At 38.4% G+C, this 24914-nt stretch overlaps 1 protein-coding gene across 1 annotated transcript in view; it reads right to left on the minus strand.

Annotated features, from left to right (window-relative positions):
- The window catches only part of TRPC4 (transient receptor potential cation channel subfamily C member 4), a 166549-nt gene that overhangs the window by 44597 nt on the left and 97038 nt on the right, over positions 1 to 24914 (minus strand). The gene's annotated exons all lie outside the window — the stretch shown is intronic.

The raw sequence follows: 24914 nt of genomic DNA on the forward strand, positions 1-24914 counted from the left end.
GGGAGAGTCAGCGTTACCCGCAGGGGCTCCAGTTCAGCGACAAAAACACAGAGGTTTCAGTAAACTCGGAAGTTCTGTTTGAAAGAGTTTTGCGTTTAAACGATCATAAGGTGCCTGAAGTCGTTCCGAGAATAAAGCCCACTTATGGAACATTTTAAGACCCCAGGCAAAGTGCTATGTGCTCATCCAGACTCGACAGGTGTCAAAATACTAGGGCTGCACCTTAGGAAGCAAAAATAGAGCTGAGAACAGAATACTCATAGGATGTGTCCGTAAGTGAACAAAGCTTGTGCAACAATACACACATATATGTACATATCTAAGAATTGTGGCATATATGACATTCATGTAAAAAAAATGTGAGTAGTTATTTCTTGGTTTACTGGTTATTCTCCGGTTATGACATTTATCTTTTTTTCATTTTTATACTTGGTGTATATTTGATATTTTCTCTGATAAACACTACTGTCTCTATCAGAAAAAGTAAATGTACTGTTTTTTGCAGAGTAATTTGGTTTACTTATTTATGCATTTATTTATTTATTTAATGGAGGCACTGGGGATTGAACGCAGGACCTCGTGTGTGGTAAGCACTCACCCTACCACTGAGTTGTAACTTCCCCCCAAAAGTAAATGTACTTTTAATTGGATTGGGGCAATGAGTCAAGCGCACATGAAAGCATGTTAGGGTTACCAGGGTGTGAATCCTTGGAGCTGAGTTTGGGGGAAATAAAACAAATACCTTACAAGTATAATCAGTTACCACATACAAAACATTTCAGGGACATGACATCATTTTTATCCTTTTTGAGGGTGTAGACTTACTCTACTTTAAGGACGAGGATAGAGAGAGTTACTAGAGTGTGTAAATATATTCAAGAAGTAATATATGATGATGATGATGAAGCAAATGATGAAGTGTATGGCTACCTGATCTGGGATTTTTTCCTGCACATTATCTTTCTCATTGAGACTGACAGCCAAGCATTATATAAATTCAGAGGGAGTTTTCTCTTCCAGATGGGATGGTCCGAAAATGCTTCCCAGTGGGTCTACACTAAACATGGGCAGATTTGTATAAGCCGAGAAGAGAGGGGAAGGCAAGGCATGTCGGGAGAGAGGGAACAGAGGTTGGGGAGAAGGTGCACAGGGTGCTGAAAGGATGCCCTCAGGGGACTTCGGACTGCAGTAGATGCTTTAGTCCTTTGTAAGGGACTCAAGAAAGTTCTGTTGGTGTCAAAAATCGGCCCACCCCAGAAGCAAACTGAACATCTGCCCCTTTCATAGGACTCCCCTGCCCCCTCAATATTTCTCATTGTTCTTCTTCACTCTTGGTTTTTATGGATCTCCCATAGGTAACCCTTTTCTTTTCTGATAGCAATCAAGCAAACAGCCCCTGGGTACACAGAAAGTGGCTTGATTATCATTAAAAAAAAAAAAAAGGTATTTGAAAGTGGAAGGAGAGATGAGGCAATGGATTAAAACAGCAGTTCCACGGCTGAGATGTGGAACCACACGAACTGGACATGGAATGATTTCTTGTGCGACTGTTTCTCTTCATCTTGTCTTAGAGAGCCTGTTCATTAAAAGACACTGTGGGCAAAAAAAGATGGGTACATTGAAGTAACTTTACATCAATAGGTTAAGCAAATACAGCTAGACAAAACAAAACTGCATTTCTTCAAGGCTGGGGTGAAGGGGCTCTCTTCACTACTTTGTAAGTAATTTATTAAAGTAAGTGACAAGCTCCAATGCTGGTAAAGTTAAATTTCATAATCCAAAGAAGCGCTTCTCTTAATACCCTCTTTGCCTTTTAGTTTGGTCAAAGTCACGTGTTTGAAGGTCAGTCAGGGCTGCTGCTGATACACCTGCAGAGCATCAGCAAAGGGAGACACGGGGCGTTAGCACGTCCTGTCCTCTTGGAGTTGGTTCCCCTCCCCTCCCGACACACACACCATCTTCATGTCGGCACTTTATTATCAGAGCATAATCTACCATCTTTTTCCTGGTTTTCATATGAAGCTTTATTTTATTTATTTTTTTTTACGGTATTCTTCATTAGAGTTTAGCACAGGGGAAAGGTCCTAATAGAAGGGAGTTAACAAAGCCTACGGAAAATGCAAGATTTAACGAGCAGTTGCTACATCTCATCAATTCTCAGAAACTGAAGGGCACTGTAAGAAACTGAGCATAAACAACACTGTTCATACAGGCAGAAAAAGTCAAAGGAAGGTTATGTACCTCATTCCACATGGTCTGGGTGAATTTGAGGACTAACATACTCTGACCTTCCTGGCCCAAATCTCATTAAAGCATGAGACACCCCAAGGCAATTCAGCAAATAACTTTATTGGGAGCACTTAAGGGTTGCTTGGATAGATATTTCTGCTCTGTCTATACACACATATAGGCTGTGTGAAATTACCTAGAAGCAGCAAATCATTTAATCCCCACAGAACACCTGCCATTGTCAACCCCTCAGTCAGCTTTAATTTTCACTGACACTTTTTCTCAAAAGACCTTTTTCCTTAATTACCGAAAAGTACACGTCTGTGCTTAGTAAATGAACCGTGTACACAATTTTTTACTAAACACGGCTCCAGTGAAGTTTATGTAGAGGTGAAGAGTAACGACGGGACAATGTAAGAAGAACACGAGGGAGTGTGCGTAATACACAAGTTCCCCAAAATGTGGACACTATGTGGGTACAAATTTGTTCTCATTTTAGGATTGAAATAACTGGCAAGGATCACTGTAGATCTAAGTATTCTCGCCGTGGTTTTACATTCTCTTTCTACCACACCTGCTTGCTGCATGTCTGCACCAGCACTCTCTAAACTGTATCCCATTAATGAACAGATGTTTCCATGAAAAAAAAAATGGCTACCAAGTTAAAGATGAAAAGAAGGAAAACTTTTACACGACAAAAAATTAAAGTGATCACTGCCTTTAATTGCTCAAGAAGATTAAAACATTTCAGTTATCTCTTCCCCCTTCCTTCCTTCTGTCCTTCTCTTCTGTTCTTTGCCTCCTTCCTAGATGTTTCCTTCTTTGTACTTTGTTTTCTTTTTGTCCCCTCCTTCCTATCTTTCTTTCTCTCTTTCTCCCCCACCTCCATTACTTGGATTATTTAGAGGGACACTCAGCTTTATACCAGTCCCCTTTGAAGGACATCATTAAACGGGGCGGCCCTACACTTTGACACTTGCTATTGGTCCGTCGCAGCAACGCTCCCTTCAGATGGCCCTCACTGCCTGCAGCCGTGCTGGGAGCCCACAGCTTCTGCCTCCTCTGCTCCATCTTTCTACTGAAGTCAGTCGCAGCATCACCCCAGGACTGGAGGGAGTGGGGTTTCTTTGCCACACACTGCATTGCAGCCCCTTCTCTCTCTGCAGTGGCTGGCCAGTTCCTGAACAATCCCTGCCTTCACGTTAAAATTCATATTAAAACATTATAAACATTCAAATTCCCATGTGTGCCATGAATTTATAAAAGACACCCTAAAAAAAAAAAAGGAAAAACTTCCTATGCCTCTCTTCCAATAACCTTTAAAATAAAGTTTCAAAAACCTAATCTCATGATTATTTATAAAATTATTGAGTCATGGAATTTTAAATGTTGGAGAAACTGTGAAGATTATTGAATCTAATCTCAGTTTTACAAATAAGTTGAATTCTAGTATCAGTGATGAGAAACACCTATTCAAAATACTGAAACACCTAAAACCATAAAAAAAAAAAAAACCAAAAAATAATGATGAGACAGGAGATAAAGCTGAAAAGTGAAAACAAACAGTCAAAAAAAAAAAAAACCCCAAAAAACAAGAAACCTCACTATAATATGGGGAGAAACTAAACTATTAATTGAATATGGACAAAGCTAGTGGGCAGAGGAGAAATAAAAAATTAATGAGGCCTTGATAATTAAAACAACGATGGATCAGATTTATTTGTTATTTGAGTTTTCTTCCTCTTTTCAGTTTTTAAATATATTTTTCTAGTTTAAAAACTAGTGTCCAAAGTTCAGACTATGGCCATATTCTCTAAAAGAGCAAAATCTAGATTCTGGAACCAACCAACCTACTTTACGCATCTTGACTAAGTCAGATAATCACATGGACGTCTCAGTTGGCTCTTGGGTGATTTAAAAGAGAGTTGAAGCGTTTGGGGTGAATGTATTACACTGATTTACAGAAGCTCAATCTGATTCTTTTGCTTAAAAAGGACCACAGATCCTTATACTTGCCAGTCTCCCCTGGGTCTTGCTGTTTATTCCTTAAAAACGCAAAAGTAACCTATATCCTTTGGGGCTTTATTTCCTCTGCCCGGGAATGTTTTTCAGCAACTCATTTTGTAGTGTTGATAACAAGGCTTAGGAATTATCTGTAGGCAGAAGAGCTTCCGGGAGTTATCTTGTCCCTAGCTGAAAACCCTTTCTTCTGCTTCAGCCCTAAAGTCCCTCATAGCTGCCAGTGGCCTTTCACTGTCTGGGCCTTTCTCTGCTTCCTAAAGATAGCTCTGGTTGTGCTCCTAATTAAAATGATTCTCCGGTCTGCCTGAGCATGGTGATACTGCGTAACTGATCAGACTCTCCCACTTCATCTTTCAAAGCAGCATTTCACCTAGTCCTCCCTATTTTAATTAAGCAATAGTGTTCTGCATCGTCTACGAGTTGGACATTGGCTGGACTACGTGGGGAGAGGACCAAGATCTGTAAGAACCAGATGAATCCACCTTCTGGGATCTCAGAAGATGGTGGAGACTGATCATGTGACTGGGTCGCTTATTACGGAGGATTATGTGACCTCTTAGAAAAGGGGGGAGGGTATAGGAGGAATTATGCCCAACATGAAATAATCAGGGAAAATGAAAGAAAGGAAGCAGAATTGGTTAGTTGAACCTAAGATAACAGAATTTTGACAAGCACAGCTTGGTAGGTTGCTGAGTTTTAGTCTGGTTTAGAGAATACCATGTTAAAAAGGTGAGGATGGAGATAAGGATGTTCAGATGTGCTATCCCTTTATCCCTTGTGCTCCAAGGTTACAATCAATGGTGAATATACTACAGAGAGAGTATAAAGGGAAACTGCAGCTATACTTTGGGATATAGATGAAAAAGTTTATTGAGGCAATTTCTCCAATCTAAGTCCTTGGTGTTCAGTGGAGGCCACGGCCAGCAACAGCCAGAAGCTCAGTAGCAACGTGGGAACCCCAGGCCCCATTTCACACTGCAGTTAACAGTGTGATTCCTCTGAATGAAAATCTGATAAATGCTGGTTTAAAGGAGTTGATGTCTAATGAAGTTATATTTAGCTTCATTGCATCTGATAAAAACTGGAGCAGTCTTAAGTCAGTGTAAATATACATTGAAATACTTATAAATCCTGGGAACAAGTGTGTGTGTGTGTACGTGTGTGTGTGCACACACACACACACACGTACACACATGCATACAGGAGTTTAAGCTAAACTTAGGTGTGCGTAGCATGAGAACTTGGGTGATGGGGACCAGCCACAGAGTGGGGGGCTCTCAAAGCTGGGTCAGCAACAGGATTGCCTGGAGGCTTGTTAAAACACATCTGCCTCAGCCCCACCCCCAGCATTTCTGATTCAGTAGGTCCAGGATGAGGCCCTAAACTTTACATTTCTACCAAGTTCCCAGGGGATACTGATGTTGCTGATCTGAGACTAACTTTTAAGAATGCCTTACAGAAAAAGACTTGAGTAATATAGCATAGTCTTCCAATTTTTTCTAATTTTTCTCTTTTTCTACTTTTTTTGCTCTCCTCATTTAGGCCAGTCCTCTTATTGAGGTTATGAACAGGCCAGCTGAGTAAAGATGCCTTTAAAGGGAGGTGAGTAGAAGACATCTAGCAGATGCTGCATGGTGGTACAGATTAGTGTAATATCTGATTACAGGAATAAACACAAAAATATCAAGAGTAACATCCATCAAGTTGCTGAACTCTAGTGCTGGTAGAAAAGCTGAACACTGGGTGATGGCAGGCAAAGGAAGAGAGCAAACTCATTCACCGTCTAAGCGTGAAGGCCAGAAAGGGACTAGACCAGCATGAAGCAGACTGAGGCACAGTGGATATAAGAGACATGATAAAGAACCTGGACCAGAAAAGGAGAAAAAAAATTATCATACCTAGCTTCTGACAGATCTTTAACCTATGCATCACTCTCTGCCTTCATCACGACCCTAAGGTGAAATGGCAAATAATACTGTCCTTCTATTATACACTTAGATGTTGAGGGGGTTGTGTGAATGTTAATGAATTATTAAATTATTCATGTGTTTTTTTCCTGATCTGTAAAATGGGGATAATAGAAACACTTATCATATAAGGTTATTGTAAAATTACATGAATTAATGCACAAAAAATACAGCAGTTGCTAGATCACGGCATATGGTCAGTAAATACTAGCTGTTACCATTATTGTAGATACACAGATATATTTACACACACAAGGATATCTGCACACACACATATGTCCATTTACATACACACTCGAATCCTCTGTATCTGTGGGTTTCACAAGCATGGATTCAACCAACTGAAGATTGAATTCTTAGTTGGTTGACTCTGGAATGCAAAACCCACAGATATAAAAAGGTGGCTGTACTCGTTGTATTGAGCCATTTTATACAAGCAGCTTGAGCATCTGCAGATTTGGTATCTCCCAGGGGCTCCTGTAACCAGTGGATCCCAAGACATGACTGTACAATCACTCATAGTCCTATACACAAATATATATAATATTTATTCACTTTTATCAATTTACAGAGTATTGTAGCTATGCCCATTTATATATGTTTACATAGTGTATAACCTAAATTCAATGAACATAAAATTGGGGATTAGTTTAAAAGATTTCTTTGAGGAACCTACCTTCAGCAGATAATAATAATTCAAGCATAAGGGAATACCACTAAAATAACTAGTTGACTATGAAGTTTTTAAAAGCCTCATTAAAAGGTAAAAAGTTAATGAAGACTTAATGATATCCAAGAAGACACTGGCTGAAAAGCTTGAGATTAGTAAAGAAGACTGATAAACTTTAAGTACAGTCTTCTACTGATTATTTTGGCCAACAAACCCCCTGGCTCTGTCAAGTTCAAAGACTCTCCAATCCAGTCATCAAATCACCTAATTTTCTTCCTTGGACCTGCATGTCAAACGCAGATCTGCAGACTGCAATTCAAGGAACAACTCAAACACATTACTCGGGAGCCACTTCTGATGTCTACATATGCAGAAGAGAAGATGACAACTAAACTCCCCTGGTAGTGTCAGTGAGACAGGGCAGGATTAAACTTCTTAAATCATTTCTGGGCCTAAATTCAAAATTGGTTTGGCAACTGAGCTGGGATGATGAGTGGGCAATAACGGGAAGCTGAAAATGCAGAGACAAAGGAAATAAGGTGGGAGGTGATAAATCCAACAGTGAATACATTCAACTACTGAACTTGGCAAACAAACAAAATGTGGTTTTGGTAGTGGGAAGGCAGAGTCGATAGACATGGTTCGTTCTGTGAACATCGCAAAGGGTGGCAGTTGGTAGAAATTCATTGTCTATGAGATGAATTTCTCATCTCTTTAGAGGGCACATGAAGAACTGTTTTAAACTATCATGGAAAAGAGATGAAAAACTGCCAGTCATTTCTAGGTGGCTACCTAGATGCTTTCTTAAAAAAGAAGAGAGAGGTGGAGGCAGAAAATGATGCAGTTTTGAAGGAACCATCATTTGACTGTTGGATTATGTAGGTGAATAACAGGTGAGAATGGCAGATGGAAAACAGAAGAAAGTTTGGGCCTCATCCTGGCTGTGGGCTGGCTTTCCAATTAAATTAACTGCTGAACATGACTCAAGGCCTGTGCGTCCATTTAATTAGGCACAAACCACTCGTGTAAGTTCCACAGAACAGCCTGGTTGAAGTCATTAGCCTCAACAATAGGAAGGACACTGTATTCTCTTGCTTGTTCCCAGAAATTGCAAAATTAGCTGCTTCTCCTTCTTCTGAATGTCGTGTAAACTAGTCCAGCAGCCTCCTAGGAGACCCTCGCTGGAGCATAGGGTGGGAAGTCTACCTCGTTCTACCTTCGATGCCAGGCCTTAGCAGCTACTGAAAATCAAGTTGTTCTTGGAAACTCATCTTTACAAGGAGTACAGAGACAGAGTGTTTCAAGAAGTTTTCAAGGAAATATATCTCAGAGAAATGTAGTTCAAGTCCAGGAGAATCAGTGGAAGAGGGGTGGGACCTTGAAGTGGCAACATGGTCTTCAGTTCTCTGTCATCCTCTTGATATTCCTTTAAAAGAAGATAATTATATTCTCTCCCCTACCTTGCTCTTTTGTGCAATCAGAGGTGTATGCATGTCTGATGCTTCTGATGAAAAATGTAAGGAAAAAAAAGATAAACCAATTTCAAGGAATTCATTTCCTTGAGTATAAAACTGTTGATAATGTCCAAACACTGGGAAGAAATAGCAACATTGGACTTTCATGCAAGAAAATGTTGATGTTAGAAATGCATACATACGAACTATCAACTTTTACAAAACATTTTTAGTCTCTATACAGAGGATATGTATTGTTCACTACCCTTAACGCACTGATCTTCATGACACCCAAATCTAGATGAGAGGTGTGTGTCCTCAGGGGCATCCGATCTACAGGGGGTGATCAATGAAATAGATTTTGAAATAGATTCAAAACTTTGTTGTCCTATGTTATTAACATAGATCAGATGACATATATAGATAGGTTAAAGCACACTGTGTGTTTTGACTTGGAATTCTCAATACCCAGTATCACTCTGTTCCAAGAGGTAATTATAACCCGAAACTTCACTTCACCAAGTTCTAAGCTTCTGTAATACAATCTGTTTGTAAATTAGGGATTGTCTCTAAAAGATTTTCAGCAATTATCTTTAAATATCACAAGATGTGAACATTCTGATGCCAGCACCAGTATCCATTCCAACCTCCCCCCGCCACCCCACCCCACCCCACCCCACCGCCAATCCTACCGCAACAGAATTCAGGGAGTCCTACAGCCAGTCATCCAGTAACTCTTGGTCCTCCTGCTAACCTGCGACACCCAAAACTGCATATCTACTTCCAGCAACAGAACCAAGGCTGTCCCTCTAGTTATATTTATATATATTCATAGTTATATTTAACTAGAAAGGGTCTGATTCTGAGATGAAAAGAATTTGTACAAAATTACACTTAATTGGATTCACCTTAATCTTTCATTTGCATTTAAGATATGATTCAGGGTAGTGAATGACAGAGATTGAGGTCCCAGCACTGAAGGAAACTTTCCACCCTGGGTCCTTGTCACCAGTGCTGTCTTTGGTCTGAGTCTCCTGATCTATACTGACTTTGGGAGGAGGAAGGACAAGAGGTCACCTTCAATGCTGGTGCTCTCTTTATCCTAGAACAGGGAGTCAACTTCTTGTTTCAAACAGATGAGAGGCTTCCATACTTGATATTAAATAGAGTTATGATCTTAGAAATAATAAAGATTATGGAAATTGCACAGAATGCCTCTCTCTCTCTCTCTCTCTCTTTTTTTTTTTTGTACCTAGACTTTTATTAGGAGTAAATGAAAGCTACGAGGAGGTTTACAAATGCTCAAGAATTTCTTGCTAAATTCTTCCCTGGGGTGGAAAGTCCATTTGATAGCAAGCAGAACCTATCTGTTTCACTTCATCTAGACATATTGTTGCCAACTCTGAGTAACTATTTAACCACCTCCAAACATTTATAATGCAACTTTTGGTGCATCATACACACAAGGAAGGTAGTTAAAATATTTACTTATATTTCTGTCAGGATAATTTTACTTTACCTAAAACATTGTTGAAAGCTGAAGACAGTTGGAATTTTTTTCCTTTTACTAAATTCAGTAAGACCATGATACCAATTCTGGACACATCCGTAGGTACCTCATTCCCTAATACCAAAGGATTTCAAAAGTCATAATAGGAATTCAAGAAAGGGGTACTCTCATACCTAGTCCCAGAATTTAAGAACAGTGAGCAAGGTTCAACAAAACATAATAGCTCAACTGGGAGTCTGAATTTTAAGTACATCGTTTATTTAGTTAATTGAAACTTAAGGTCCCAAAGAGTGACAAAGACACTTCCTTTTTCTCTCTCCACATTAAAAAAAAAAAAGGCATCCAAGTGATCTCTGCCTTCTCAACACAATGAAGACAGGTTTCTCATGGAGCAAAGGGCTAGAGAAGCCTTTATGACATAATTTCTTGGGGTTGACCTATTCTCGCTATTTCATCGTTAGCACAATAATCTTCCACTGTGTCTACAGAAGTCTGCCCAGAGAAGGAAGTCGCCTCCTCCAACTGGAGCCACGTCCAAGGCAAAATTTTCCACCCCAGGATATTATGGAGGCAGACAACACTGCACTGGGAAACATGGGAGTCTATTTTGAGATAGGTTTTTTTCCCAGTGTCACTGTAATATTGACCTCAAAAGGTCTAAAGACCAAGAATATTCTTGAGTTGAAGACTTGGAACATTCACTCATTATCTAAGAAATGATAATATTTCCTGGTACTGTATGTCAGCATCCAGACACTGCCCAATACCCAGATCTGAAGGGAATTCAAAAGATCACAAAGATCTGTTGATTGCACTGGAGAGATGTCAAATTAGTGTAAAATACAGATAGTCTTGTCCCTGTGAAGAGTGTAGGATTAATAATGAACTAATATTATTGATAATCAGCAATCACTGTAGAATTACTAAATAAGTGAGGAAGGCAAAACTTTGTATGTGAAGCAACTAGAGAATGAAACATTACACCCTCCACCATTCGCTTTTCCTCCTTTCATGTACACATTCAAGCTCTAGGAATCCTCTGTCCCAAATGCTGCCTCCCCCTTACTCAACCACTCCAATCACCACACCATCTTCTTCTCTGGCTGGCTTCATTCTAAGAAAGCTGTCCAGGAGGACCCTTCACAGCAGTGGGCTTCCTCTAAATACTCGTCTATCAGCAACTAAATGTGTAACATGACAGTTAACTCTTTACTGATACCTATCTCTCTGGATACCCCCATGCTAACCTGATACTATTCATTTCTGCATCTACAATGCTTTGCAGAGTTTCTGGTACAAAGAAGATTCTTGAGAAATATTTTTATGGTGAATGAGGAAATATATGAATGGCGACAGTAGCAATCTGACCAACTCTATCTACTGCTTTCAGAATTGCGTCTATGTTATTTCATGACTTTAATGCTGCCATGTAGCACGGCAGGAGAGGCAGAGCCTAAACATATGGCTGAAGGCTAAGGGAAAAAGAGCAGACAATACAACATTCCTTCCTAAGGAAGTCAAAGGAATAGAGCACAGCATGTAACTGACTTTACTACTCCATCCTAAGAATTAGGAAGAAAATTATTTTCTCCATCAATAAACATGATCATGATACATGGAAAGGGAATGACTTACTTTAATTCTGTTACAAATTAATGACTGATTTCTGACTCCTGCTGGATTATGAGACTTCTCCTGGTTTATGCAAACACCGAGATAAAGCTCGGAAGCCGGGCTTATGTATAAGACTTAAAGAGTCAACCAAATCAGTGTTGATTGTGGCAGTATTTTAATAGGCAATGCTTGAAGAATAGAGTTAACCAAAAAATGCACAAAACATTATTTTTTTTTTTTTTGGCTGCTGGTTTTAGTTTTAGAAAGAGCTGCTGATTTATGGTTTTTAGATCTTAAGAGGATAAGTGACTACCCTCACCACCAAGAAAAAGTAGTTTATAAAATTGTCTCCTTTCTACTTTTCAACTACAGTAGAATTAATGTGATAGCTTTGGTGTGAAAATTATTTGTTTTCATATCAAAAAGAAGGACATGCTTAGAAATAGAAATATCAAATACTTATTTCCTAGCTAAATATCCTATCAAATGTATACATTCTGCTTACCAATCATGTTGTTTATCCTTTCTCTTGCTAGAAAAATCTTCAGCTGATGACTAAACGTCTTTAGGGGTCTTGAAATCTGGTGTGTATTTGACACGTGGATCATACTTCAGTTTGGACAAACTACAGTTCGGATGCTTAACTACCTTATGGAGCAAATGGCTGTGTACTGACAACATAAATCTAGTGCTTTCAAGTTACAGACTAATAGATACCTTTTGAAATTAAAAAAAAAAGAACAACTATCTAAGCGGGTCACTGAGCACTGAATGCAGAGAGCAGCCATTTTGTTGTTTCAGTGGCTGTTAATATAAAGCCGATTCTAGAAGAGAGTGACGGTCCCTATTTCCCGGGCTGCCCTTCTCTCTGACGGGTGCCAAGCAGGCAGTCAATTCTATTTAATGATTTTTGCACATCTCCGTCCTCCGTCTCCCAGGGCTATGCAGAGCAGAGGATCTGTACTCCTCTTCCTCTGGGGCGTGCCCTTTCCTTGTAGTGTGGAAAAGAGACTGAACAATGGGGAGGGCCCAGTGGAGGGCCCAGCCTCAGGCCCCTGTTCTTTGCATGTCCTTTGGGGGCAGACACCCCTGCCCCGCAGTGAGGCCGCCGGGCTGCTCCCACACATTTCTCACGGGCGCCCGAGCAATAAGCAATCCCCTGATGTGAGTCATGCCTGTTGTCAGGCGTAAATAACACTGGGGCAGTTCAGCCTATCAGACAGTGTCACCTTTGTGTGTAACATTTTTGAACAGGAAATCAGCTAACTTTTCTCCTTGCTGAGATTATCTTTAAGGGCCTGGGAGGGCCACTCGGTTTCGATCCGGGAGCACTCCCTCACTGGGGTGGCCTGGGAGGGTTTCCGCCTAAGGGAGATGTGGAGAATCTCACGGCCCCGGAGAAGACAAGCCTAGAGACGGGTGAGATGGGGGCATGTCAGCAAACACCTCAGATGCCCGTGATCTTCAAATGGCAAATGCCTGGCTTATTATTTATCTGCTTTTATTCCTCAAAGGAGAAAGAAATATGTCATGTTAGTTTTTTACATTTATGACACACAAGATTGAAAAAGTTGAATGAAAAAAGAAAGGGCACACAGGCTCACACATGCACACTCTGTGTCAGACACACCAGGACTTGTCTTTCTTAGAAAGTCCGAGTGGAAGGTGCTTCAAAAATCATCAAGCGGCACCTCTTTGCTTTACAGGAAATTGAGGTCCAGGGAGGTCAGAAGAATTTTTCAGGGCCATGAAACTAGTTAACAGCAGAGGCAAAGCTAGCTTCCCATCAGATGTGATGCTGATTGGAACTGTGGGGAGGTGGGGCAGGAGCTCAGGACCCCACCCGACCCCCAAATGAAGTCAGACTTACAGAGCTATAATCCCAACTCAGTAATTACAGATTCTGGATCCTACAGCATCACTACATCACCCTCTACCATTCTGCATGCCTTTAAGTAGCCAATGAAAGACAGAAAATCAATAAGACTGGTTTAATCATGATCTGAAAACTGAATGAAATAAAAGTTAGGCATTCAATTCCAAAGTACTGGCTTTGCGGTCAAAAGGGCTTTTCTTTTTTGTTGTTGATCTTATTAGACCCTGAGATGGCTGTAGACTCTGTTTCTCATGCTCTAGATAACTAATAACCTTGAAAGAAAAAAAACCCAAAAGCTCCCTCTAAGGAGAAATGAGTATTTCCACTGCCGAGCCTCTTAAATCTTACTTGGTGTTTTCTGAATGGAATTAAACAATGCCTTCAGGTTAAAGGATGGAGGAAGAGGTACTTTTACATGGGGTGAGACATAGCTGTGTGGATGCAGATTGAGTGAAAAGGAAGAGAAGCCAGACAGAAGGAAAAAAAACCCTTGGGTGCTTTGTCTTGTAGTTTGGTATCGTTTAGCTTTTCTCGAACTTTCTATACAGGGCAGAAATTCTAAAGAGTCAAGTAGAGGAATCACTTATTGATCCCAAGGATAAAATGGGCAACGTTCTACTAAGAGACAGATGTGCTCAGAAAGACGAGGGGAGGAAGGCAGAACCAAGTGGGGACCATATTTAATAAGAATCCGTGTGTCCCTCACTTCAGTTTCAATTCATATAGGAAGCATCCAGGTACAGCTGTAGGCATCCTTTTCCCTCCCTCCACGTATCTGAGCCATCACGGAGAAACATGATTTTTCCCTACATTTCTATTTCTCACTCTCCACTCTCACCACTCTCGCCCAAGCTACCGTTGTTTATGATCTAAAACTCTTCAATCATTTTCCCCACTCTTCTCTAAACACAGCACCTAAAGAGATCTTTTCAGACCACAAATTTAAGCGTGACGTCTCCCAGCTTAACGCCTTTTAAAAGCTTCTTGCAGCTTTTAGGATGAAAACACATCGTTAACAAGGCTCCAGCTGACTTGGCTCCTGCATTTCCACTTGGCAGAGTTTCGCCTCCCGCTCGCCCTGTGGTTCTCTGTGCTCCAGGCCACGGGTCTCACTGTCGGCACAGAACTGCCTCACGTGATGCTCCCTTTGTCGGCAATGCTATCCATCCCCTTGCCCACCCGCCTCCTGTAACTGTCTCCCATTCCTCACTCGCTCTGCCTGGCACATCTGGACTGGTTCAGACTGCAGATTGTCACACAGCTCCCAACATTCTCCTTCACTGTACTTTTCAAGGACTGCACTAGTCCAGTTATTTGGGTAATTCTTTTTTAACATTATTCTTTTCCACTAGACTCCTAGTTACATAAGGGCAGGAACTACGCTAGTCATACTCACCTCTGCATTTCCGATGCCTCGCAATGCCCAGCACATGTAGGAGCACAAACAATGTTTGTTTGGGAAACGATACATAAGTCCAGGTATGCATGCACACATAAATGAATGAAAGCAATGAGAGTCTTTATCTCCTCTCCCCTAAAAGAGTTCTCAGAGTCCCAATAAATTTACAGGATTCTCAGGGTCTGAACCTGGAAGCACTTGTCTTTGCCCAACTTCCAGATTTGTCCACCTTTGTCCTGGGATCGTCACCTGAATATGGCAGGACGGTACAGTATGAAGCACCTGATGCCAAAGCTGAGAGATGTGCCATCTGCAGGCAAGACATGCCTATCCCCTGTGCCAGTATATAGACCTACATGGAAACCAACCAGGTAATTCCTTTTAGCTCAGGTTGAATAAGGAGCAAATGAGTGCAGAAATCTTCTGTTTCATAGATACTAATATTGTGGTATTATGTAAAGTATACAGCCTCCAGAAGCAGAAAGACCTGTCTTTAAAGATTGTAAAAGTAGCTGCCTTTTTTTTTTGAAGAATAAAATGAAACAAAGTATAAGAAGTGCTTATCATAGTATCAGGTGCAAAAATATTATTAGTATAGCCAAGAAGTGGAAGCAACTTAAATGTCCACTGACAGATGATTAGATAAAGAAGATGTGGCATGTATACACACATATATATACACACATATATGGATATATACAATGGAATACTACTCAGCCATAAAAAAGAACAAAATAATGACATCTGCAACAACATGGTTGGAGATTGTCATACCGAGTGAAGAAAGCCAGAAAGAGAAAGAAACATATCATATATCATTTATACATGGAATCTAAAAAAAAATGATGCAAATGAACTTATTTACAAAACAGAAACAGACTCACAGACACAGAAAACAAATATATGTTACCAGAGGGGAAAAGGGGTGGGTGGAGGGATAAATTGAGAGTTTGGGATTTGCAGATACTCACTACTATATATAAAATAGATAAACAAAGAGGTCTTACTGTATAGCACAGGGAATTACATTCAATATCTTGTAATAGCCTATAATGAAAAATAATATGAAAAGGAATACATATATCTGAATCACTATGCTGAAGAGCAGAAATTAACACAGCATTGTAAATAAAAAATTAACACTTCTCTATCAAATCTTTATATATACATATATATATAATTATATAATTATATAATTAGTTCTTTCCTTCCTCCCATCCTCCCTTCTCAATGCATGCATCTGCACTGAAGCACTACACAGCTCAAAACAATTTGCAGATGTTTCAATATTCACTTGCAAATCTGTAATGAGAGAAATGGGTTTACTAAATTCAATCATAGGTTACTCTAGGCATTGCATCTGACCTTATAAGAAAGAAATTACTATTCACTGGATTATAACGTCATAGACAGTTTTGACACACAAGATTCCTGGGAAATGTGCTGATTGACATGTGATCCCAGTAGTCATCCAGAATTGGCAAACATGAAAAACTGTCTCTTTTTTCTCCTATAACTGTATATGGAGGTTTGACTGTGACCGGAATTGAGCTGCTGACTAGAAACTAGCCTTGCCAGCCCATGAAAGATACAGCTAAGTGACTCAGAGAAGCTGTGAGAATGTGCCTTGGGCCCCCCCCACCCCGTTCCTTCTCATGAGCCAAGGTCAAGTCTTAGGCCTCCCATGAATTTTTCACATCGAGGCTTATGGTATGTTCTTAAGAGCCTCTGGACTTGATAAACTTCTGCTAGAATTAAGTATACTGCTTATATGTGTTTGTATTTTTAAGACTAAGAAGAACAAGAAAACATTTCTTCTCTTTCAGCTGCAAATCAAAAGCAGAGAACAAATACTGTTAAAAACAACTTTTATTTTATCTTTTTGCCCAAAAGAAAGTAGCTTCTGTGGCTGCTGCGACTTTCCACGTAGTCTCTCAGGCGGGGTGACTGCCTGGGTTATCACTTTACCCTAAAGGTCTAGGGAGAACCTACTAAAAATGATAAGAATTACAAGTAGGAAGATGAACAAGCTCATTAAAGAGTGAGTAATTCCTGGTATAGGCAAAAAAGAACTAGAAAAAAGTGAAATTGGTGAATGTAGGGTTAAATTAGTGGCTTTCCTACGAAAGAGTGCAGAGATAAGCTTCTATCTTACTACTAAAACTTCCTAATAAAGCTTCTAATTACTCAATTTAAACAAAATTTTAAATTAAACTTTAAATTATAAAATTACAAATCCAGTATCTTCAAGCTTTTCATTTAAATGGACACTTCTATTTCATACCAACATTTCTTTACCATACATTTCCCAACAAGGGATAGTTCATGAACTGTGGTCGCAGTTCACTGGCTTTGAGTTTCTAGCCAAGTTTTATATAAGAAAATTTCTAAATGGAGTTATTCTTTTTCTAAATAAGGTTGAACTCTGAACCTACACAGCATATGAAGAAAGTGGTTGATCTGAACTCTGAATCAATCTCTCCAGCATATTCAGGAAGTGGTTAATACACTGTATGTGGTGGAACCGGCAGGGGACGGGCTGGTTTACTCTGAGGACTTTTAAGACATTACTGGTGAAATATGAATGTTGATTCTTAAATATTTTTGACATGAAATGTCAGATAAACAGATCTTAAAAAAACACAATCTCTCTACTTAAGAGCTATTTTTAATCCTTACAAGTCTCAACAAGCATGGTATTTTTAAACTAGGAAGCTGGAAAAAATTTATTTTTAAATTGTCCTCTGTGAGTTTATTTTCCTCATAGTTGTTTCTCTCGAGCACATCTAAGTTTTGTGGGGTATTTTTTGTAGGTTCATATAGAAGACTATGGTAAGAGAGAAAGGGTTTCTAAACATTATTACTGGTCTTAAAAAAATGGTTAACATCTTGTATTTTGTTGGTGTTCTTTATTTCTGAGTTATTGTTTTCCAATGACATCATTTCAGTCAGAGAACAATGGGAAAGCTAAATAGTGTGTCCATTCAAATTAATTCAACAGATACGTTTAACCATCTATCAGAATCGAGGTTGTATTCTAGACTCAGATTTTGCAATGAGCAAAAATGAAAAATTGTCTTGGTGTAGTTTTATTTCCACTTGAGGGAGACAGGCAATAAGGCAAAACAAAACAACACATGATACATAATAAGTATGTGATGTGGTTAATAAAATGCTAAAAACTTGATTTACAAACTTGGAGAGCACTGTAAAAATTCTGGCTCTATTTGGAGTGAAACTGAGAGCCACCGGGAAGTTTTAGACAGAGAACAGTGAGCAATGAAAGTATACGTCTTGTGCTTCAGTTCAGAGGCAGAGACAGACACAAGAGATACGAAGATAAATTCAGCAAAAGCTGGTCATTGGACACAAGGCATGATGGAGAGAAAACACTTGTGTTTGTTATGTTGCTATTTACTGATTTAGGGCAGGTTGCATTTAGGCTGCCATACAGATTTAATTTTAGGAATTAACATTGTAGTTGACATTGTAGATATTGTGAGTATGTTGGAACAAGGACAGAAAATACGTTTTATCTTGCAGAGCAAGACAAGTTTATCAGTAATGGGGGCCTAGAACTTACAGTGAAAAGGAGTCTGAGACTAAGTTAGAATTCAGAGGAAAAACTTATCTTGCCCAATATTTCTAATTTCCATGGGTGAGTTTCAGTTCTGGCGCAGCTGAAAAATTTCCTTATATATTGTTATGAGCTGAACTATCTTCTCTCAAGATTCATGTGTTAAAGTCCTAACCCCCACTACCTCAAAATGTGACTGTATTTGGACAAAGGGTCTTTAAAGAAGTAGCAAAGTTAAAAAAAAAAAAAATCCTGTCGACACTTTGCTTGCAGACTTCTAGTCTCCAGAGTTGTGGGAAAATACATTTGTTTTCACTCATTTTGTAGTTCTGTTATGGTGGCCCTGGCAGACTAATGCATACACCAACCCTCTTGAAAATAACTATAACTTTATATAAAATACAATGAAAACCTAGCTTACAGTCCTGAGAAATGACAAAGGAAACACAGATTGTGGAAAAGGGTCAAAACTTGGAGGAAAGGACCAGATAAATGAGCCTATCTCTATAACTATCTATCTATCTATCTATCTATCTATCTATCTATCTATCTATCTATCTATCTGTCTATCTATCTGTCTATCTATCTATCTATCTACCTATCATCTATCTATCACCACTATGGTGTAATATAGAGTGGCAAAAACTTTGAAAACTCTGAATTATTCCGGCCTGCAGAAACAGTTGACAGTGTTTAGAGCAATTGGTTTCTAAATTAAAATGAAACAAAACACTTAAATGAGCATACCAGAATCTAGAGTTACCACAACATAACTTTTCCAATATCCAGAATATGATGCAAAACGCTACATAAAAAGGACCAAGGAAATGTTACCCATTCTCCGGAGAAAAGACAGTCCATTGAAGGCTGATCCCTGGGTGATTCAGATGACAGGCTAGCAGATAAGGACTTTAGAGAAGCTATTATTATTCTGCTCAAGAAGCCAAAAATAAATAAATAAATAAATAAATAAATACATAAATACATAAATACATAAGAAATCTCAGCAGACACATAGAAATGATATAAAAGCCATGTAGAAAGCCTAGAACTGAAAAATAAAATATCTAAAATTAAAAAATACTACTGAATAGAAGTCACAGTAAAATAAAGATGACAGAGGAAAAAGTAAGTCAGTTTGGAGACGGAGCCACAGATATCATCCTATCTGAAGAAAAACAGAGAAAACAAATGGAATAAGTTAATAGAACCTCAAGAATCTGTGGAACAGTATCAAAAGACATCACTGAAGCCTCCGAAGAATGAGAGAAAGAGAACGAATCAGGAAAAGAATATCTGAAGAAATAATGGCCTAAATTTCCCCATATTGAAGGGAATCAATGTACAGATTCAGGAATCTCAGAAAACCTCAAACAGGATAAAAATGAAGAAAGCCATGGTAGGCCACGTAATACTCAAATTTCTAAAAAGCAAAGTATAATGAGAAAATCTTAAAAGCATTCTGAAAAAAAAAAAAACCCACCAACAAAAAACGGCACACTGCTTACAGGGAAAGAGCAATGAACATTATTGCTGACTTTTCATCAGAAATTATGAAGACCAAAAGAAGGCGCGACGGTATCTTAAAAGGCTGAAAAGGAGAGGCAAAAACTATCAACCCAGAATCCTATACTCAGCAAAATCCTTCTTCAAGAATGAAGGTGAAACAAAGACATTTTCAGATGAAAGAAAACTGAGACTATCTGTTGGTAAACATGCTAAAGAGAATTCTTCTGGTTGAAAGGAAATAATTCTAGAGGGAAACTCAGGTTGTCAGGAAGGGATGAAGAAGATAAGAAAAGGAAAAGAGATGAATAAAAATTTATTTTCTTAGTATCAAAAAAATACATGCGACTATTGAAAGCAAACATTAAAACACTCTCTTGTGAAAAAAATAAAATAAAACACCCTCTCGTGAGGTTTATAACGTATATACAACTAGACCAGGAAGGACAGTCGTGTGGGGTAATTGAGCCTGTTCTGTGGCGATGCTTCTACGTTTTATATGATGTTCGTACAATATGAACTCTAAATAGATGGTGAAAAAGTAAAGGCCTTATGGTAGGCATAGAAACAGTCCCCCAAACATGCCCACATGCTAAGTCCCAGAAGTTGTAAGCATGTCATGTTCCGTGGCCAAGGATGAATTAGGTGGCAGATGGTATTCAGGTGGCTAGTCAGCTAACCTTAAAATTGGGAAATCACCTTGGATTATCCAGGGGACTCAGTGTGGTCAGAGGGTCTTCAAAAGATGGAAAATGGAGGCACAGGCGGAAGCCAGAGTGGTGCTCAGCAGGACTAAACCTTTTCCTTCTGCTGACCTTCAAGACAGGAAAACAGCGCCATGTGCCAGAGTGTGGAAAATCTCTGGAAGCTCAAAAAGGCAAGGAAACTTATTCCCCACTAGAGCTTCCAGAAGGAATGCAGCCCTGCCAATATACCTCGATATTAGTCCGGGAGACCTGTGTCAGATTTCTGACCTATAGAACTGTAAGATAACACATGGGTGGTGTTTTAAGCTTCTATGTGGTAACTTGTTAGAGCCGCAAGAGAAAAGTAATAAAGGTATATATTGCATTTCTTTGCTTTTGTTTTTGTCTAGAATCTGTCTTTTTATTCTTTGTTTTCTTTCTTGATTTCTATATGCCTAAATAATTAAAGTAAATTAGATAATATGACATGTCAAACATAAAACATTTTTTTCACAACTAACAAAATTAATATCATATACTGAATTCTATCTAACACCCAATTCATACCCAGGTTTCCTCGATTGTCTCAAAAATGGCCTTCACAGTTTTGTTGTTCAAATTATGATCCTGGTGAGAACCGCACGTCGCTTTTCTTTTCCTCTATAGTACATTTTCTCTTTTGCGTGGCAACTGCCTGTGGAAGAAACCAGACCTGCAAAATATCCCATATTCTGGATTTGTCTATCACTCCTGTGATTCTCTTTAATTTTTACTCTAAACTCTGAATTTCTTGAAAATGAGAAGCTGCAGCTAAAGCCTTCATAGGTCTTAAACTAATCATTTTGGTGCTGTAAATGAATACAGGCAATACTATGCTGACCTTTGGTATGCAATTCTTAAAGCAACCACTGAAACATAATGCAGAGATCTACCATGGACCTGAGGAGGGAAGACAATTCCAGAAAATTGTCATTCCCGGCAGAGAGAAGGCTGATTCTGTTCTTTGCTTTGAGCTTGAGAAGTTGAGCAATAAGGCTTTAATTTTCTTTTTGCTTTCTCCTAGAATTATTTTTTTACTCATTGAAAGGAGTGCTCTGAATATTTAACGAAAACTGATTTTAAGTGACATTTTATTTCAGTATCTGACCTTTTACATAGGAATCTTCTCTAGTGGTATAAAATTTACAAATTAAAAAAATAGGACTGATCAGTATTTATGAGTTTTACAAATAAATATTTACTTTTTAATCCTTCTGATAATGACAGATTCTACATAGGCATTGGTAAAACTCACACTTTGCACTTGTGATGTCATGCAATTTCTACTCAGGAGTGGATTTATCTTTCCATTTTTTCATTTGAGCACGTATTTCCCATATTGCTAATGGAAGTTTTACTTGAGCACATTCTGAATACACTCCATCTTCAATTATTCAGGGACATATGTTCAATAATATACAGAGATGCAGTTCAGGACATTTATGCGGCTCAATGATTGGTGGAGTCTAATCTTTAAATGCACGGATGTGCCCATGATTTACACAGCTAACACAGGGGCTAGTGTAAAACCGTGTGCTGCTGCCGGGAAAAATATTTATTATGAATACTCAGAAGAAAATGAAGAAAAGGACCAGGAGGAGACACATTCCCCTCAAAGAACTGCTTCTTTATAACCTCACAGACTAAACACAAAGGTTTCCAAAAGCCAGACTATGAATAGCTCTATTCTATTAAAGAAGGAACGACTGCTTCATTTATAGCCTGCATCTTTTCATTTTTCATAACTGCTTACAAAGAAAACAGCTGCTCACTATTAAAGAAGACTGGAACAAACCTAGTTTCTATAAGGTTCTCCCCGATAACGTCTTACTAAGAAGAGTTTAGTAAATACAGTAGTAAACTCACGTTGTTGTTTTTATCTATTGATCGATCTGTTAATCAACCTTTCTAGCTACCTTTTTAAATTTTTTAAAACTTGTACAGTAAATCACTCCTTGAAAGGCAAAAGACTTTCATCAAAATCCCCCTGGAGAATCTTGTAAAGTGACATTCAAAACATATTTCAATATAATTGTTAAAATCAGTGACATTTAAAACATGTATTTCAATAAAATTGTTAAAAATCAAAGACAGGACCTTGGCGTTTATACTGTTCTATTTTTATTAGAATATTACAAAGAAGTTTCTGCCCACTGTACTCGACCCTACTGTGCATCCAGGAGCATTCAAAAAATCACTCTAGAATGACTAGCCAATCAGATAGGTAGCTTTGGCTGAGCACTGAAAACACTATAATTTTACTTTTGAAAATTGAACTAGATGTTCAAAGACTGACTTCAACTTTGAACTGATTCATTTATAAATAACATCGATGTAATATTTTCCAATTAATTTTATTTGAATAAATTTTAATTTCATTTCATATTTCAATCTCCCGCTGTCAGAGCAATGCAATTCGTGGGCTATTTTAATTTATGACTCTTCAGGTAGAAGGTCCTAGTCAAGGATGGCTATTATCATATTAACATTTATTTGGAGATTGTAGCAGAAGATTATGAATTATTCTCTTTGATAGAACAATTTTAGATGGGCATATGGAGATATATAAAAGGTAATCATAAAATACACCATTTACTGGCATTAATGTGATTGTACATAGACCGTTTACGAACTTCTGCTATGCCCCACGTGGTTTAGATGTTATTTATTATCTTTCCAACAACCTGACAGGATAGATATTTTAATATCCATTTTACAGAGGTGGAACTTGAGGCTGAAAGGTTAAGTAATTTGCCCAAAATTACACTGCGGTAAGTGGCAGAAAAGTGGTTTAGACTTTTCTGTTACAAATCTTATTCTGGTAAATTTCTTATTACATTACACTCTTCTCTGACTCGCTAGCATTAGCAGAATCAGCCTTGGGGATCAATGGTTTGACACACTAAAGTCAAATCAATCACATATAGAAGGCTTTATAATAGCCTTTACCAGTGACTTGTTTGACTATAATTTGGCAGGAGTAAAAACATTTGTTAGGTCAAACTGAAAAAACAAAAAAATTCCAATCTGCTGTGCCCACTTGACTTATGAGATCTCTCATGAGATATCTGGTCGGTCCACTTAATCCAAAAGTTGTTGGATGGATCAATTTCTTTAAAAAAGTACGAGAAGAATAAATTTTAATATAGAAAATGCTTAGATTTTTCTAAGTTCTAACTTTTCAGAGCTACCGAGTTCCTTGTTTTCTACAATGTTCTCCTAGACAAGGCATTCCCATGCTTCCAATATGTACATAAGAAAATATTGGAGTTCCATCCGGGTTTCAAAATCTTTAGTCTTTACACATAGTAATGAATGTATGAAGTTAAGACCAAGGAACAATGACTTTTTTTTTTTTACTTTATTACATTTGGGGGGCAGGGGTAATTAGGTTTATTTATTTATTTATTTTAATGGGTGAAATGGGGATGGAACCCAGGACCCTGTGCTTCTTAAGCACACACTCTACCACTGAGCTATACCTTCCCCCGACAATGACTTCTTTTGATTTTATTTTTATTCATCCTGATGTTAGTGAGTGAGTGAGCACTTGTTATGTGACAATTATTACATGAGGAACAGTCAACATGAGTTAGACAGAATCCATGCGCTTAAGAACCATTCACTGAGGAAACAGAAATGCAATTAAGTAAAAATGAAACACTTGGATGTGAAATTATAGAGATTTGCAGAGTAATATAGGAATATAAAGGAGGGACAGATCAAAGGAGGGACAGCTAATAGAAAGAGTAGGGAGGAAGGTTTGATTAATAAATACTTAGTTGGATTATTTCACTTGGCACAATGTCCACCAGGTTCATCCATGTTGTTGCAAATGGCAGAATTTCCTTTTTTTTAAAATGGCTGAATAATATCATATATATAATGAAATCTGTTAACAAACACTTAGGTTGTTCCAATACCTTGGCTATTGTGAATAATACTGTAATAACACAGGAGTGCAGATTTTTCTTTGAGGTACTAAGTTCATTTCCTTTGCGTATATACCCAGAAGTGGGATTACTGGATCACATGGTAATTCTATTTTTAATTTTTGAAGGACTTCCACACTGTTTTCCATAATGGCTGTAAAGCCAGACACAGAAATACAAATGCTTTATGATCTCACTTATATGTAGAATCTAAAAGAGTTGAACTCACAGAAGCAGAGAGTAGAATGTCATTGCCAGGAGCTCTGGGAGAGGTGGGAAAAATAAGGAGGTTTGAGTCGAAGGAGTAATAAAATACTGCACTGTATTGTATACTATAATTCTGTAATATAAAGTAATAATAATAATAACCTACTGTATATTTGAAATTTGCTGAGAGTAGATCTTAAGTATTCTCATCACACACACAAAAAGG

This window comes from Vicugna pacos, chromosome 14, assembly GCF_048564905.1.
Source record: "Vicugna pacos chromosome 14, VicPac4, whole genome shotgun sequence".
Taxonomy (NCBI): domain Eukaryota; kingdom Metazoa; phylum Chordata; class Mammalia; order Artiodactyla; family Camelidae; genus Vicugna; species Vicugna pacos.